Source organism: Perca fluviatilis, chromosome 15, assembly GCF_010015445.1.
Source record: "Perca fluviatilis chromosome 15, GENO_Pfluv_1.0, whole genome shotgun sequence".
Taxonomy (NCBI): Eukaryota; Metazoa; Chordata; class Actinopteri; order Perciformes; family Percidae; genus Perca; species Perca fluviatilis.
In genome coordinates this window covers 12,358,866-12,374,528 of record NC_053126.1, presented here as the reverse complement: position 1 = coordinate 12,374,528, position 15,663 = coordinate 12,358,866, and the positions used below count along the sequence as shown (strand labels likewise).

The following is a 15,663-nucleotide window of genomic DNA, read 5'->3' as shown; positions in this document are numbered from 1 at the left end:
ATAAATCATATCAGTTTTACTGTAAGCAAAGCTGGGGCTGAAGCATGCATCGCTGTCCACTAGATGGAACCCTTCACCACTCAGATGGTTCTGCTCTCACGTTGCTGCTGAGAATCATCTCAGATGCATCGATCAACGTTTGTAGATCAGTCAGGATCAAATAATGTGTTACAGGTGGTGTCAGGTGGCTTAGTGCAGACTGACGCCAGAGCCTGTCTATGGAGAGCCTGTTCACTCCCTATCTCACTCCCTATTAAGCCCCATTGTACCAACCCGGAATTTTCCCGAGAGTGGAAGTTCTCCCCTTATTAGACATTCTCTGCTGATGCCTCTGCGCTCTCAGTGGGGATGCAGCACTCACTTGGACAGCTTCCCCTGACGTAATCACCTCAGCCCGGTAGGTGGCAGCCTGTTCAAGCAAATATAATCAGATGTATCTACTGGCCACCAGTAATACTGTACACCTGGTGGATCTGATCCAGGGGTGTCTGCAGTCTTACTATATGGTTTTATTCACTTGTTAAAATGGCACCATCTAGCAAAGGATAATTGTATTGGTTTTGTTTTGACCTTCACTTGTCCAGTGGCCTTTATTAAAGGGAGACAAGGTTGTTAGTGCTGTTTGCGGAGGGGAATCCGCGTCTTATAGGCATGCTGCAACGCCATGACGCAATTCACACTCTCCTGCTGCAACACAATAAAATATGTATCACCAGAGTGCCGACGATGGGATGCTTCTTTGGGAGTAAATATCAGTTAAATAGTGAAGAGGGGAGGGGGGTGTGGCATTGACCATCACCCATTCACCAAAACAATACACGCCCAGAGCTCGTGCATTCGTAGCGTAAAAAGCCGCGCCGGGGATCAGGTTTGGTCACTGTCAAATCTGCTCTTGGACTCTCGCTGGGTGAACAGGCCAGTCAGCCCGTCGGCAGCCCGCCGTGCTCCTTCCCTCCGCAGGCTCCGGGCTGCACGCAGGGATCCTCATCGCATTACGCAGATTCGAAGCCTGGATGCAGAGCGAACCAAAACCAATGGCCTGCACATGAAGATGCGATAACTACGATACGATTTAAGGTGCGTTTGCTTCTTTTTTTTTTGTCGGTTTGATTTGCGTGTCAGCTGTTAGGTCCTTGGGTGTATTACAGTTCAAGACATAAACCAGGGAGCTAAAGCCAGGATGTGAAGAGGACAAAGGGGCGGATGGAGCCACAAAAGCCGTAGCTTTAAATATTTTGGTTTATTAGTGTTAATAAAAGAAAAACACGAAGAGCAACCACATGGAACAAAGCTGTCAGGATGCTACAGTATGACCCAGTGTACTTCCCTATTAAAGCATATTTCTGTGGCTGTTTCAGATTTAAAATCCTCACAGTGTTTGGATCATGTTGTCTGCCACAGCTGTGTGGACTCATGTAGGTCTAGGTAGGCAGCTGATGCATCTGTGGAGCAACTGAGGCTCTTTATCTATATAGCCTGCTGTAAACTGTACAGAGCTATACCCAATCCTCTCCTCTCTTCTTGGTCCCCTTCCAGTAGCAGGCCACAGCATCATAGCCACACAAGGCATCGATCACCTAGACTTTCATCTCTGTGTCACCTAAACACACCAAATCCCCTCTTTATTCCAGGGATAGATCACCAAAGGCCTGTACAACATTGCTTATCAGATCATTTAAAGGAAGTTTGTGCCCAGTGTCCTCCTGAACTGTTTTCTTAAGGAGCTGTAATGTGACTTCTTATACAGGTGTGTATATGGACCTGTTTTTTTTCCGTTTATCATCTACAACTCGTCCACCCTTATATTCCACTCAAATGGGAAGTTGTGGCTGTTTCATGCAAGACACCATTTCACAACATTAGAATAAGATGTTATTTATACATAACATCTTGTTAATTCACAGTGAATGAACTGAGGCTGGTCTGAAAGTAGATGGCAACAGTTGTGCGTTACCCTACCATTAAACAAATGTATCTCTCTGTCTTTTTTTTAGGCATGTTAGCGCCATGAGTGCAGGTTGTGTTGAAATAGATTGAATGCCTTTAAAATCTCAAGGTAAGACTTCTCTTCTGCTTTGACCTTGTGTGTGTGTTTGTGTGTGTGTGTGTGTGTGTGTGTGTGGTAGTGCTGGAATTGATCCATGGCCTTGAACATCTTCTTCATCTCCACTGAAAGCAAAGATGTATGTTTGAATACATTTTCACATGCTGCATTTATGACTTTTTTTATACAAACATCTGTGTCCCACACTGAGGTGTGGTTGTAAATGAAGGGGGGGTTTGTGTCAGCAAGTCTAAAGGGAATACCCTTTTAATTAGACAAATTGATATGAGGGTAAAAGAAACATGGTGGCAGCTGAACCATCTGAATAAGCGATTGGTTGTGGCTAAAAAGGGGTTTGATGTCTCAGTCACACTATACTGGCCGGGGCAGTGTACATGTTTTATGTGCATATGTGATGTTGTTTTTGAATTGATAATTGAGGGCAGTAGTACAATAATCTCTTTTTGTAATGATGACTTAATCATATATGACATTCAGAGTTAAAACTTGAATTTCTAATTAGTTTGAGAGTTCTGCATGGTAACTGATCTTCAGAAATAAGGGACATAAGTGTAGTCAGAGCCCAATAGTCATGCAAAGTGAAAAGGCACCATCAGCAGGAGATAAGGAAATAAGAAAAATTGGTGACACATCCAGTGTTTGTAGTAATATGTACAAGAGGACGGGGCTCGAGGTAGCCCAAAATAGCTCACTATATATTAATTCAATTCAATGTATTATTTATAGTGAATTATCACCATGGACCATGGTCTCAGAACACTTTAGCCCATGTAAACGGCAAAGTTAACTATTAAATATTAAATCAACACAAAAAGGAATATAATTGGAACAACACAGGTTAAGATTGTTAAAACATGAAATAAAACAACAAAGGATAGTGCATAATAAAATAAACAATAAAACAAGGGTTCAGAGGTTATGTCCATAATTGTTTGAATAAAGAAATGTTTTAAGTCTGGATTTAAAAATGTCCACTGAGCCTGCCTCCTTAACGTTGGATGGAAGACGATTCCAGAGGAAGGGTGCACAAAATACAAAGGCCCGGTGACCAGCTGATCTTTTTGTTATATTTGGAATGTTCAGGAGACCAGCATCCATTAGATTTCTGTAATAGTAATCAACCATGGGTATTCCTCCTACTCAGGTAGGATATTAACTAACAATATATGTATGAACTCTGAGAAAAACCCTGGAGGATAGATGTGAAGATGAATTATACTAGAGAATAGGATAGATATGTGTTGTTCCTGTTTGAGTTTTCATAAGTTGAGATAATTGTGTGTTCCAGCTAATTGTTGATAGACTTTAACTTCTCCTCCTAAATATCAAAATTAATCTGTAAATACTGTCACACAATTGCCTTTCACTTTCATTTTCTCATTTTGTTTACCAGACAGGAGTTTTATCCTCAAAGGTGCAATTGAATGTAGCGTTTCCCTTATTCTGAGGGTGAAAGCAGATCCTTACATGATAAGAAGGGCAGCGCCTGCCAAGCAACGTTGTTAAAAACAGTAGCATCCCACAGGCATTGGTGTGTTGTATTGTACCTGCTCTGACTGGGCTGGATAGCCTGACAAGCCAGACCCACATCAAGATGTTGGGTCTGGGAACTCACCATTGACAGGGGTCAATCTGAGGGGTGGGATAAATGGTTGTCTTTCAAATTCCCTCTGCACGCAATAGGATAGCGCTACAATCAGGCAGAGCAACGAAGAAGGTAGCGAAGGGAGTTGATAGATTAAACTTTTGCTGCATTCGGTCGGCAAAACTCAGAATACATATTCCTTTTTTAAGAATGATTTCTGTGCCATTCTTTGTTCTTTTCTCAAAGAAAAGCTTAACTCCAAGTCTTCCAGAAGACCGCTGTTCCCAGCAGCAGCAGCCATAAGCCCGCCCACCGACACAATGTGATTGGCCTGACTAGAGTTTGGTTTTTCCAGCTCGCAAGCCAACGGAGAATGCCTAGACCCCCCTGGCTGCAAATTAAATTTGCTGCCGCTAGGGTGCGTCTAGATTTCTAGATGGGCTGGAGGTACACTATGGCCAAAAGTATGTAGACTTTTTTTTATGGGTTGAGCTCCTCAGTTCCAATTCTAATGGTACAACATATTGAATGTGTGATATTTTAGACAACACTGTGCTTCCAACTTTGTGGCAACAGTTTTGGGAAGGCCCTCTCACAATTCAACATGACAATGCCCCCATGCACAAAGCAAGATTCATAAAGAAATCCTGGTTTTGTGTGAAATAACTTGACTGACCTGCACATAGCCATGACCTCAACCCCATCTAACACCTTTGGGTTTAGTTGGACCACCTGCAAGCCAGGCCATATTTCCCAACATTGGAGCACAACTTCATTGATGCTCTTGTGGCTGAATGGGAGTAAATTCCTGCAGCCAGGATTCAAAAATTTTGTGGAAAGCCTTCCCAGAAGAGTGGAGACTAAACGACAGAATAGGTTGTTTGCCATTGACTCCCAAAAATGACCGTTTTGCTTCCACAAGGCCGTTTTAAACACGTGACCATAACACGTGACTGCGGTGGCAGTTTTAATCATGTGACCGTTGTATTTACCGTAATGGACGCAGTTTCAAACAAGTAGTTAATATTGTGAAACGGAACTAGTTAGGTTTAGGCACTGAAATACTTAGGTTTAGGCAACAAAAACGATTAAAATTAGTGTAACTACGTTGAGTCACAGATGTAACTATGTTATAAACTTAATGATGTCACAGACTAAGGTCCTGGGTGACAGGATCTGTGTGTGGAAAGATGTTCTACTATCACTAGTGGGTGTCCTCATACGTTTGGCCATGTCGAGCCTGTGGTCAGAGATCCAGTAAAATGCAAATGTGATCTGCAAAAGCCACACTGGTGAATGTGATGCTGATGTTAAGTGCTGCAGGAAGCGTGACTTTGCTTATGGATTGGTTTGCAAGATAACTGACAAGCAACACTATGTTGAGGGGAAAGGACACACACACACATGCACAAATGCATTCACACATTATCCACACACTGTGTTTGAATAAAAAAGCCAGCGGAGCAGCCATCAGTGCATGTTACTGTGACAAGCAGCCACAAGTGTCACAGCTGATGCGGCCGTGTGTCCAGCTATTGACCGGAATATGAATTTAATAAAAGCACACTTACAAAGCACATACTCAACTCGATAGCCCAGCTATCCTATAGACAGTCATTCTGCTGAAGATACATCTGTTTGTACTTACACTAGAGAGAGAGAGAGAGAGAGAGAGAGAGAGAGAGAGATGGCTGGTGCTTTTCTGTTATTGCGGCTATCCCGTCAACCAGGAAGTTAACGTTAGAGAGAAAGGAGGAAGTATTTTTTGACAAGATCACACAAAGAGATTTGACCTACACACTGAACACACACTTGGTATGTGCATGGTAGCTTGGCGTTCTGCTGTATGTGTGAGGTGCACCTCACCCTTGCCGAACCAAAACAAACAATCAATTCTACTAAAAAGTATTGTCTGTGTAGCCAAAGCCTGATATATCTTATTTCGTTATGCCGTAGAGCTCTATTGTTGTTTTAAAACACATTGAGCCATACTGAGCGACAGGTTCCTTCATTACCATGAACACACAGTTTATTTAGATTTAATAACACATACACTTTCTTGCTGCTATACATAATCACTAGAGCAACAAATGTGTTAATCCACAGCTTAAAATTGAGTTTGAGTAATGTAATGCTAAAAACCACAGTGTCCAGCTGTTTTAGGAAATTACTTAGTCTTTACAGAACAAAACAAAATATATTTTTTTAATATTTACATCTTTAGTGGGAACCAATGGGCTTGTACAGTACCTGAGTGCCACAGACCGGGTAGGGAAGTGTTGAGAGATGGACTGACACATTGTTAGTTATTTTTGTCTTTTCGTGGGTTTTGTTGACATTAACAGAAAATAGAATAACGCCAGCCTACACAGTACATAGTATATGACACTGTGAGGTATGAAAAGTGTCACAGACTCCAAGTTATATGGTTGTTATTAGCTAAAGTGAATTGTAGCATCTATCTAAGTTTTTTAGAAAGTAAGTTGGACTTTCACCTATAACAGGTGGATTTCTGTGAGATTCTGCATGTTCAGCCTTATCTTAAATCCCCTGAGATGCTACTATCTGATAACTGTTTCATGGCTGTTCTACTTAAGGGGAATAAAAGGAGCTTTTCAGTTTGAGTTCAGAAAAATGTTAACTGGCTCTCACTTACCAGTACTTCTGACTTTGTGAGATCACAGACAGAAGGTTTAATACAGCAAAGAATCCAGGTTTCCCTTTTGTTATTTCATCAAACTTATATGCTAATTCTGCTCAGTGTCTGTGCTGATGCCTTGATTGTGTGGCATATCCCTGTTAAACATGGGGGGGGGGGGTTATATATTTTTTATAAAATATTTTAAAGTGCTTTCAGCTGCTACTTTAAGCTGCTTTCAGTGACCAATAATCTTGTAATGATGTCGGTCTGATGGCAGTGCTGCTTCTTGAAGTCTAGCAGGAAGTATTTGGGGTAAATACGGTGTGCAAACACAAATGTAAATGTAATTTAAATAGTTTATTTTGTTAACACCATAAAAGCTTGCAATAACTTTACACAGTGATCCATGAATACTAATTTCAAACATTTAAGATTCTTCTAATTTCTTCACTTATTAACTACAGGCTATTATGTCTACGTCCTCATTTGTCTGTAAATACACTCACAATTGATGTTTTTCTGTCTTTCTCTGTCTCTGCCCCCCACGTCTCCCTCCCTCCATCACTCCATTCATCATGTAATTGGTTGGATTATGACTGTTTGCGGGCTGTCAAGCATCTTTTACAAAGATTATATATTGCTTAATTTTTGAATGACTGGTTGTTTGTATGTTCAGTCAGGAGTCAGGACTGCACGTTTATCCACCTTTTGATCTCTAAACTGTCAAATCGGGTTAGGCGGCACCAGACTTCGATATTTAATGCAAATCCGTTATTTATAAAAGTGAAGCATTAAACCCATATGACACTACCTAAGCAAATCTACAGCTTGTAATTATGAAAACAAGCACATTTATACTTTACAGAGAGGATCGGAGTCAACAGCTGAAGTTGTCAGTAGAAAGTGCATTGATGTTGACAACCATAATTAGAGGTTATAAGTTGATCAGGCGCTCTTTCATCTTTGAGAAGGTGCTCCCCAGTACAGCTAAATGATGTATAAACACACTTTCTGTCTTTCACCCATCTCAAAGAGGTAGATCAAAGCCTTTTCAATTCTTTTTGGTGCTTTGGTGGGGGCGTGTTTCTCGCGCGCGGCGTTGGGAGCGGGGAGGGGACTTTTTTTTTTACACACACACACACACACACACACACACACACACAGGTTTGTGGCACTATCTTTGTGGGGACCCGTCATTGACATAATGCATTCGCCCTAGCCCCTTATCCTATCCTTAACCATACAACTAAATGCCTAACCTTAACCCTTACCCTCACCCTAACCATAACCTAATTCTACTCCTAATCCTAAAACCAAGTCTTAACCCTCAAGCGTGCCCTTTAAAGTTGTGGGGTCCAGCATTTTGGGCCCCACAAAGCTGTGCGGGACCCCACAAGTATACTGGACTCGTTGGTTGGACCCCACGAATATAGTTAAACAAGAACACACACACACACACACACACACACACACACACACACACACACACACACACACACACACACACACACACAGAAAACCATTCAGTGAAGATGTTAACTAACACTCCACATGCTCTGAGGACACCAGGGTTATACTGTGAGGAGAAGCTGCCTTGCCAAACAAAAAGCCACGGGATAAGTGCGGAACAAGATGAAAGCTTCACTGTTGGCATGGCAACCACCAGATGATCTGTACGGCAAGGTCTGATGTTTGACGTGTTTACGGTGGATTCTGGGTTAGAGAGAGAGAGCGGTGAAGAAAACTGGTTTGATCCAGCGCAGCTGCGTGAGTGCTCTTTATCTCCCTGGCTGTTGTTTTATTGTTGTTTTGTTCTCTCTCCTCCTTTCGTTAAGAGATTCAGAGCAGCAGTGGTTCTCACCATCAAACCTCTTTCCTCTGATGCTGCTGGAGCTCATAATTCTGCCAGTCTATGCGCTCCAAACCTGGAGCAGCACTCGTGTGTTCATAACTGTATGTGCTTTTGGAGGTGTGAGTGCATGTCTGTTGCTATTCTGCAATAATGGTCTAACAGGAATATTGACACAACACACGTTAATAGTGTCATTATTGTTCTCTGTCAATATGATGGCGTTCCCCACTCCCCTACTGGAGCAGCTCCATCAAAACTGTCTCTGAAGCCTGTGCAATCACATTTTCTTTGTGTGTTAATTTTTTATATTATTTGAATGTTATAATGCATTTTATATGAATAATTCTTTCAGAGGCCGAAAGACATGCAATAAGTGTTTTTGTAGTAATATGTCCTACATGCTGTATCACAGGATTTTTTTACAAACTCCAACATTGTAGACATTTATTTTATGTTAATCAATAATATTGACAAGAGCTGATACAATTAGTCAATTGGCAAGCAAAAGAAAAATAATTGTCGACAATTCAAATAATTAACTATTTCAGCAAAAAATGCAACAAATTGAATGGTTCCAGTTTCTCAAATGTAAGTATTTTCAGATTGTCTTAGTGTTATTAAAATGAATATTTTAGGGTTTTTGGGACTGTTGGTCAAATTAAACAAGCAATTTGTTCACCATATTCTGACATTTTATAGAATAATTGATTAATAGAAAAACAATTCTCCCTTTAACTGATAATGACAGTAGTCGCTAGTTGCAGCCCTATTGGCATAACAAAAATTGTCGTCTTAATTTAAAAAAAATGTTGGTACAGTTTTGGTCAAACCTTGACTGGCTTGTGTGCGGCAGATACTGCTGTGGAAAGAGCAGTCATGCTCAAAACTTTGTGCTTGCGCCACTTTTTCATCAGTCAGACATCTCCCTTGAGGCTCTGTCCTTTTCTTTTCTCCATGCATCTCTTTATCCCTCCATCTCTCTGTCCTTCAGCGAGAGCTTTAAGTGGCCAGCCAGGTGTTATGGGACTAACACCTCAACAGCCCCCTGGAGCTATTTTAAGAACTGCTGCTTGTGTTTGCTACCTCAGAGTCAGGTCTTTTGTAAGTCAAAGAGGGTGTAGCCTTATACGATGTGACCCTGAGCCTGCCATCTCTTCATCCACGTTTAGCTCTTCTTCCTCAAGTGCCACTTGTCTATTTTCCTGTCTTGTCTCATTGTTTTTTTTAGAAGAAATAACCAGTAAAAATAAGTTCTCCCTATATATCCATTCAGTCCTCTCATCCCTTGCTGCATTCCTTTATGTAAGTGTACAGTACATCTACATGTATACCATAACCAGGGGGCTAGTGATGACAAGGACAAGTGTTCCCTGGAGAGAGCAGTGGAGCATGAAAAAAGGGCTAGTGGTGTGTTAACCTGCACTCTGCTGTTATGTGACTCTGTGGCCTGTAGTATGCTGGAAAACAAAGGACCCTCCTCAGCCTTTTTTCTTTTTCTTTTTCTATTTCTCTCTTTCTCTCTCAACCTGCTTTATGTGCTCTCTGCTCATTACTTACCTATTAGCTCCCTCAGTTCACCCTCCCTTTGTGTTACTTTTGTTTGCAGTCATACATATCCAGGCAACTGTGTGTGTGTGTGTGTGTGTGTGTGTGTGTGTGTGTGTGTGTGTGTGTGTGTGTGTGTGTGTGTCTCTGGGCTGTTAGTGACAATCGACTGCTCCTTGAGTTTCTCTCGCTCTCCTTCTCTCTCCCGATCTATCTTTCGCTGTCAGCCTCCCCTTTTAAAGCCTCGCCGACTTGCTTCTTACTCGACTTGCTCTCCATTTTCTTCCTGCCCTATTTTTCACACAGTCATCTGCTCAGTATGCTCCTGACGCCAGCCTTCATTTCTTTTTCCTCGTTTCACTTTTGTATTTGATCTTCCTTCTGTGAAAACTTGGCATGCCAACTTAACATCCTTCAGCAGAGGTCACGTCATTCTGTCCTCGACACCTGCTGACGCTTCCAATCACATCAGCTTCACTTAAAGAGAAGGATTCAGTAGTTTGGTTCTGGAACAGATTCATGTGGAGTGAAGTAGACAGAATGGTGAACAAATACAGCAAGCAGGAATCCAACAGAAACAACCACAAAATATATCATAATGCAAATCATTTTTGACCTGGTCTGCTCAGCCCACATGGTCCTCGTCATTGCAAAGCTGTGGATGTTATTTCCAAATCAGAGGCTTGAAAGTGGGTTTTTAAAGCCAAAGTATCTCAGCACCTGCTGAAGTAACTGTTGAGTCATTGGTATTGATCCATGACTTAAAATAACCCCCACAATTACAGATATATCATGGCCATTTTGTGCTAAGGGACTGTAAAAGTCTTAAAAGAGAACTTTACAGATTTTACACATCAATGTCTGTTTACACGTGTTGGGGAATGCAACTGCATACAGGAAAGTTGTATAAAGCCTTGTTTTGTGGTGCCAGATGGAGAGAAATCAAAAAAATGCCTTAAAGTGCTTATATTATGCTTTTGGGGTTTTTCCCTTTCCCTTTATTGTGTTATATATCTTTTTGTGCATGTAATAGGTTTACAAAGTGAAAAAGCCCAAAGTCCACCCCAAAGGGACTTACCATCTTCCAGAGAAAACACTGTTCACAAACTGCTCCAAACAACAAAGTGACGCATGAACGTGCGTCACTTTGTAACACACGTTATAATCCTCACCTGTAGCTGCTAACATGGCACACCCTCATACTCTGCAACTGTCTAGCTAGCAGTCCTTACCTAGGTACTGCGCATGTGCGACTACCAAGAAAGATGGAACAGAAGTGAGATGCTTCACTCTGTAGCTAAAACAGAGAGCTCAACACACAGGGTGAAAAGAGGAGCTGCAGCAATGTGCAGTACAACAAAAATATGGTGTTTTTTTTTTAAATTAAACCATGTAAACCTATTCTGATATAACCTCTAAATACAATTATGAACCTGAAAATGAGCATAATATGAGCACTTTAACTAGTGTCACTTTAGTCAGCGTTGGTTGGGGCTGAAGACAACAAGTTTGAAAATTTAAAAAATATAATGCATTATTGCATTGCCATCATTAATGTTATTAGTTACTGTGTTTTTCCTGCTACAAGTCAAATTGTCTTCTGTTAAAAGGTCTATGAATCTAAATCATTTGGGAACACTGGAGTGTGCTCTGAAGATTCAGGTTAGGAAGATTGTCTGCAGCTAGGAAGATTTTGTAGCTGTTTCCCCTTGTTTCCAGTCTCTGTGGTAAATAGCTGGGTTCTGGCTGTTTGTAGCCCCCCTATTTCCCCACATTATCAAGTATCCAGCTGGTCTTCCATCTATCCACTAGAAAGTGAAGCTTATTTTCCAAAATGTTGAATTTTGGTTTAAGTTCACTACACTTGTGCAGATGTTCTTCCTGTCATTCCTAACTCAGACCTTTACAAAAAACATAATCTCCAATTGTAGAAATGTACCTCAGCCCATGCTCCCTGCTGTTGTGTGACTCTTGTATAGGGACAGTGGGTCCTCACCCCTCCGACTCCACATGCCTCCTCGGGGCCTGATATTCGTCAGGGTATGTGACAGTCCAGAAGTATCTACCCATCTATCAAATGCAGTGAGGAGAGGGAGACCATGAGTCTCTATCAAAAAAAAAAAAAGAAAGAAAGAGAGACTGAAAAGTAGGAACATGGACTCTGCTGCAGCATCTGTCAGACCCAGTATATCAGCTGTGTTTAGCAGGAATGAAACAAGCAGAAAATAAAGAAAACTGTAGCGAACGCTGCTTTTCAAAGCACAGCTGGGGATGTTAAATCACAATAATCGCTTCTTGGCTCTTCAAAAAAAATGAGTAAATTGGTGGTTTTCAGTGGTTCATTCAGCTGAAAGAAAAGAAACTCAATATGCTGAAAGCGGCACAAACTGTTGACCATAAATACATGCCCAGCTCTCTTTCAGCACCCACTCTGTACCTCCCGCCTCCTCACCACTTATTCCTGTTTGTTTTTTCCCTCCGGTGCCGGTTTCAAGCAGGATTTTGGGGTGGGACATAACATGGAAAAGGATTAGTTATTGTGGATAAGGAAATCGTATTCAAATATCAAATATTACATTTTTTATGTAGAAGTAGTTCACTCCACAGCTTTTTCTTTGCCATTTTCTGCTTTTCTCTCCAGTCTCAGGTGTTTACCTTGCATCCCCTTTCTGTTCACCCTCTTATATCATTCTCATACCCTGCTGCTTTTAACCTCTCTCCCCTCCTCTCTCGTCTCCCAGGGTGCTGGCTTTAGCTGATTAGAGTGGCCCTGCTTGCTTTGATTAATTGGATGAGTCTTGGCTCAGTGCCAGACTCCTCTCCTCACTTCATCCTCATCCAAAAGCGGCTAAAACAAACACAGGGCTTTTAATGGCAGTAGTGCATTGATGAGAGGAAATAACTAAAACTGTATGTGTGTCGGCAAACATTGTGCAGGTTGCACTTTATTTAACCTGAAAGGCACAAATATGTACTGTAGGTACTTGTAGATTTTGGCTGTGCCCTCATAAAACCAGGAAAACTTGGAACCATCCTTGTCTGCTCACCCTGTCGACCTCCACAATCTTTTAATCTGTCCTTCAGGCTTTGATGACAAACAACAACCACTTCCATCTCCATGGCTCTGTCTCCCGACTAATTTGTTTCCACCCTCCTCTCTCCTCTCCGTCCCTCTCTCTCGACTGTGTCATTCTCCCCATTTTCTTTCTCCATCTCTGCCATCTTCAAGTGAATCCCACTTCAAAAGCGTGTCTCTGGAAGGTCGTCTGCAGCCTCTACAGATCCCCCGTGGCTCTTCATCTTCCTTCTTTTTGTTGCTCTCTTTTCTGCCTCTCCCTTTTCTTGTGTTTATTCGATCTGCTGTGCCCCTAGCACAGCTATGGCAGAAGCAACACACACAATAAACCCATTGTAGCACAGCCAAGTGAAAGGCTGGTTGGGAAAGTCAAACGCTCTGTTATTCCATCCCAGCAAATACAATCTCTGGAGATGCAGTGCCAACTGGAGAGCCCCCAAGGGGCGTCAAGGTATTCTCAGAAATGCAGACAATCACACAAGCTAACTGCTCTGTTGTTTCCCCCCAGTCCCTTCTCCTTCCATTACAGGACATTTCTATCAACCAGCCGAGTGACTGTGTGTGTGTGCAAACGGCATGTTTCTGTGTCTTTCTGTGTGTGTGCTTGTTGTGCCCTGCCTGTTTGATAATGCTAACCATTGACGATGGACTCTTTGTGACGTGGAATAATAAACAGGCCCAATAACTCAATAACAACTTGAGGCCCCATTTAGTGAAATCACCGCATGATGAATGACTTTGGTTCCGCTGTGTTGAGACTGTACAATAGACGCCTTGTTCCTGTGATCACTAGAGCCTATAACAACTGCTTTGTTGTGTGATCATGTCGTGCATGTTGTTATGCGTGGGCGAGGGAAGCAGGGTTTGTTATATTTATGTATATGTTTATGTTTTTTTACGATCCCATAAAGCAGAAATAATGCAATACATGACAGTTATAGCCTAGTAAAAGATTAAATATAAGGACTAAATGGCAGACACAACAAATGAAATGAGAAGTATCAGAACAATATTTGGGCTAAGAATTTAAATAAGTAAAAGTAAAAAGACTAAATAAGAATTTTAAATGAATGTACACACAAGGTCCCAAACTTTTTTTATTTTTTTTACCACATCTGTTTAAAGCTGCACTATTTATTTGTATATGAACAATGGGTTGAACAATGTGTTAAATGATTATGCAATGATCATCCCACTCAGTTCCCCTCATTGTTTTGTTTTTATGGCCCAAAACTTTTCTTTTTTGGTTCAGTCTCACCGCTCAGATAAACCAACAGTGCAACAGCTACAGTTGTGTTCAAAATAATAGCAGTGTGATTTAAAAAAAGTGAATAATGCTCAAAATCCTTTGAATAGCTTTTAATTCCATAATATCAATGCATTGGGAACACTGCACATTCAATTCTACAGTGCCTTGCGAAAGTATTCGGCCCCCTTGAACTTTTCGACCTTTTGCCACATTTCAGGCTTCAAACATAAAGATATAAAACTGTAATTTTTTGTGAAGAATCAACAACAAGTGGGACACAATCATGAAGTGGAACGAAATTTATTGGATATTTCAAACCTTTTAAACAAATAAAAAACTGAAATATTGGGCGTGCAAAATTATTCAGCCCCCTTAAGTTAATACTTTGTAGCGCCACCTTTTGCTGCGATTACAGCTGTAAGTCGCTTGGGGTATGTCTCTATCAGTTTTGCACATCGAGAGACTGACATTTTTGCCCATTCCTCCTTGCAAAACCGCTCGAGCTCAGTGAGGTTGGATGGAGAGCGTTTGTGAACAGCAGTTTTCAGTTCTTTCCACAGATTCTCGATTGGATTCAGGTCTGGACTTTGACTTGGCCATTCTAACACCTGGATATGTTTATTTGTGAACCATTCCATTGTAGATTTTGCTTTATGTTTTGGATCATTGTCTTGTTGGAAGACAAATCTCCGTCCCAGTCTCAGGTCTTGTGCAGACTCCATCAGGTTTTCTTCCAGAATGGTCCTGTATTTGGCTCCATCCATCTTCCCATCAATTTTAACCATCTTCCCTGTCCCTGCTGAAGAAAAGCAGGCCCAAACCATGATGCTGCCACCACCATGTTTGACAGTGGGGATGGTGTGTTCAGGGTGATGAGCTGTGTTGCTTTTACGCCAAACATAACGTTTTGCATTGTTACCAAAAGTTCGATTTTGGTTTCATCTGACCACAGCACCTTCTTCCACATGTTTGGTGTGTCTCCCGGTGGCTTTTGGCAAACTTTAAACGACACTTTTAGGGATATCTTTAAGAAATGGCTTTCTTCTTGCCACTCTTCCATAAAGGCCAGATTTGTGCAGTATACGACTGATTGTTGTCCTATGGACAGAGTCTCCCACCTCAGCTGTAGATCTCTGCAGTTCATCCAGAGTGATCATGGGCCTCTTGGCTGCATCTCTGATCAGTCTTCTCATTGTATGAGCTGAAAGTTTAGAGGGACGGGCCGGGTCTTCGTAGATTTGTAGTGGTCTGATACCCCTTCCATTTCAATATTATTGCTTGCACAGTGCTCCTTGGGATGTTTAAAGCTTGGGAAATCTTTTTGTATCCAAATCCGGCTTTAAACTTCTCCACAAGAGTATCTCGGACCTGCCTGGTGGTTGCTTTGTTCTTCATGATGCTCTCTCGCGCTTTACACGGACCTCTGAGACTATCACAGAGCAGGTGCATTTATACGGAGACTTGATTACACACAGCTGGATTCTATTTATCATCATTAGTCATTTAGGGCAACATTGGATCATTCAGAGATCCTCACTGAACTTCTGAGAGAGTTTGCTGCACTGAAAGTAAAGGGGCTGAATAATTTTGCACCCCACTTTTTCAGTTTTTATTTGTTAAAAAAGTTTGAAATAGCCAATGAATTTCGTT

The 15,663-nt window shown here is 41.5% G+C and overlaps 1 long non-coding RNA gene across 1 annotated transcript; it reads left to right on the top strand.

Annotated features, from left to right (window-relative positions):
- Positions 1-534: 534 nt before the first annotated feature.
- Positions 535-13,290, top strand: LOC120574757. Its single transcript, XR_005641900.1, has 3 exons — positions 535-1,077; positions 1,995-2,056; positions 12,918-13,290. It is a non-coding gene; the product is annotated as an uncharacterized LOC120574757 (long non-coding RNA).
- The last annotated feature ends 2,373 nt before the right edge of the window (positions 13,291-15,663 follow it).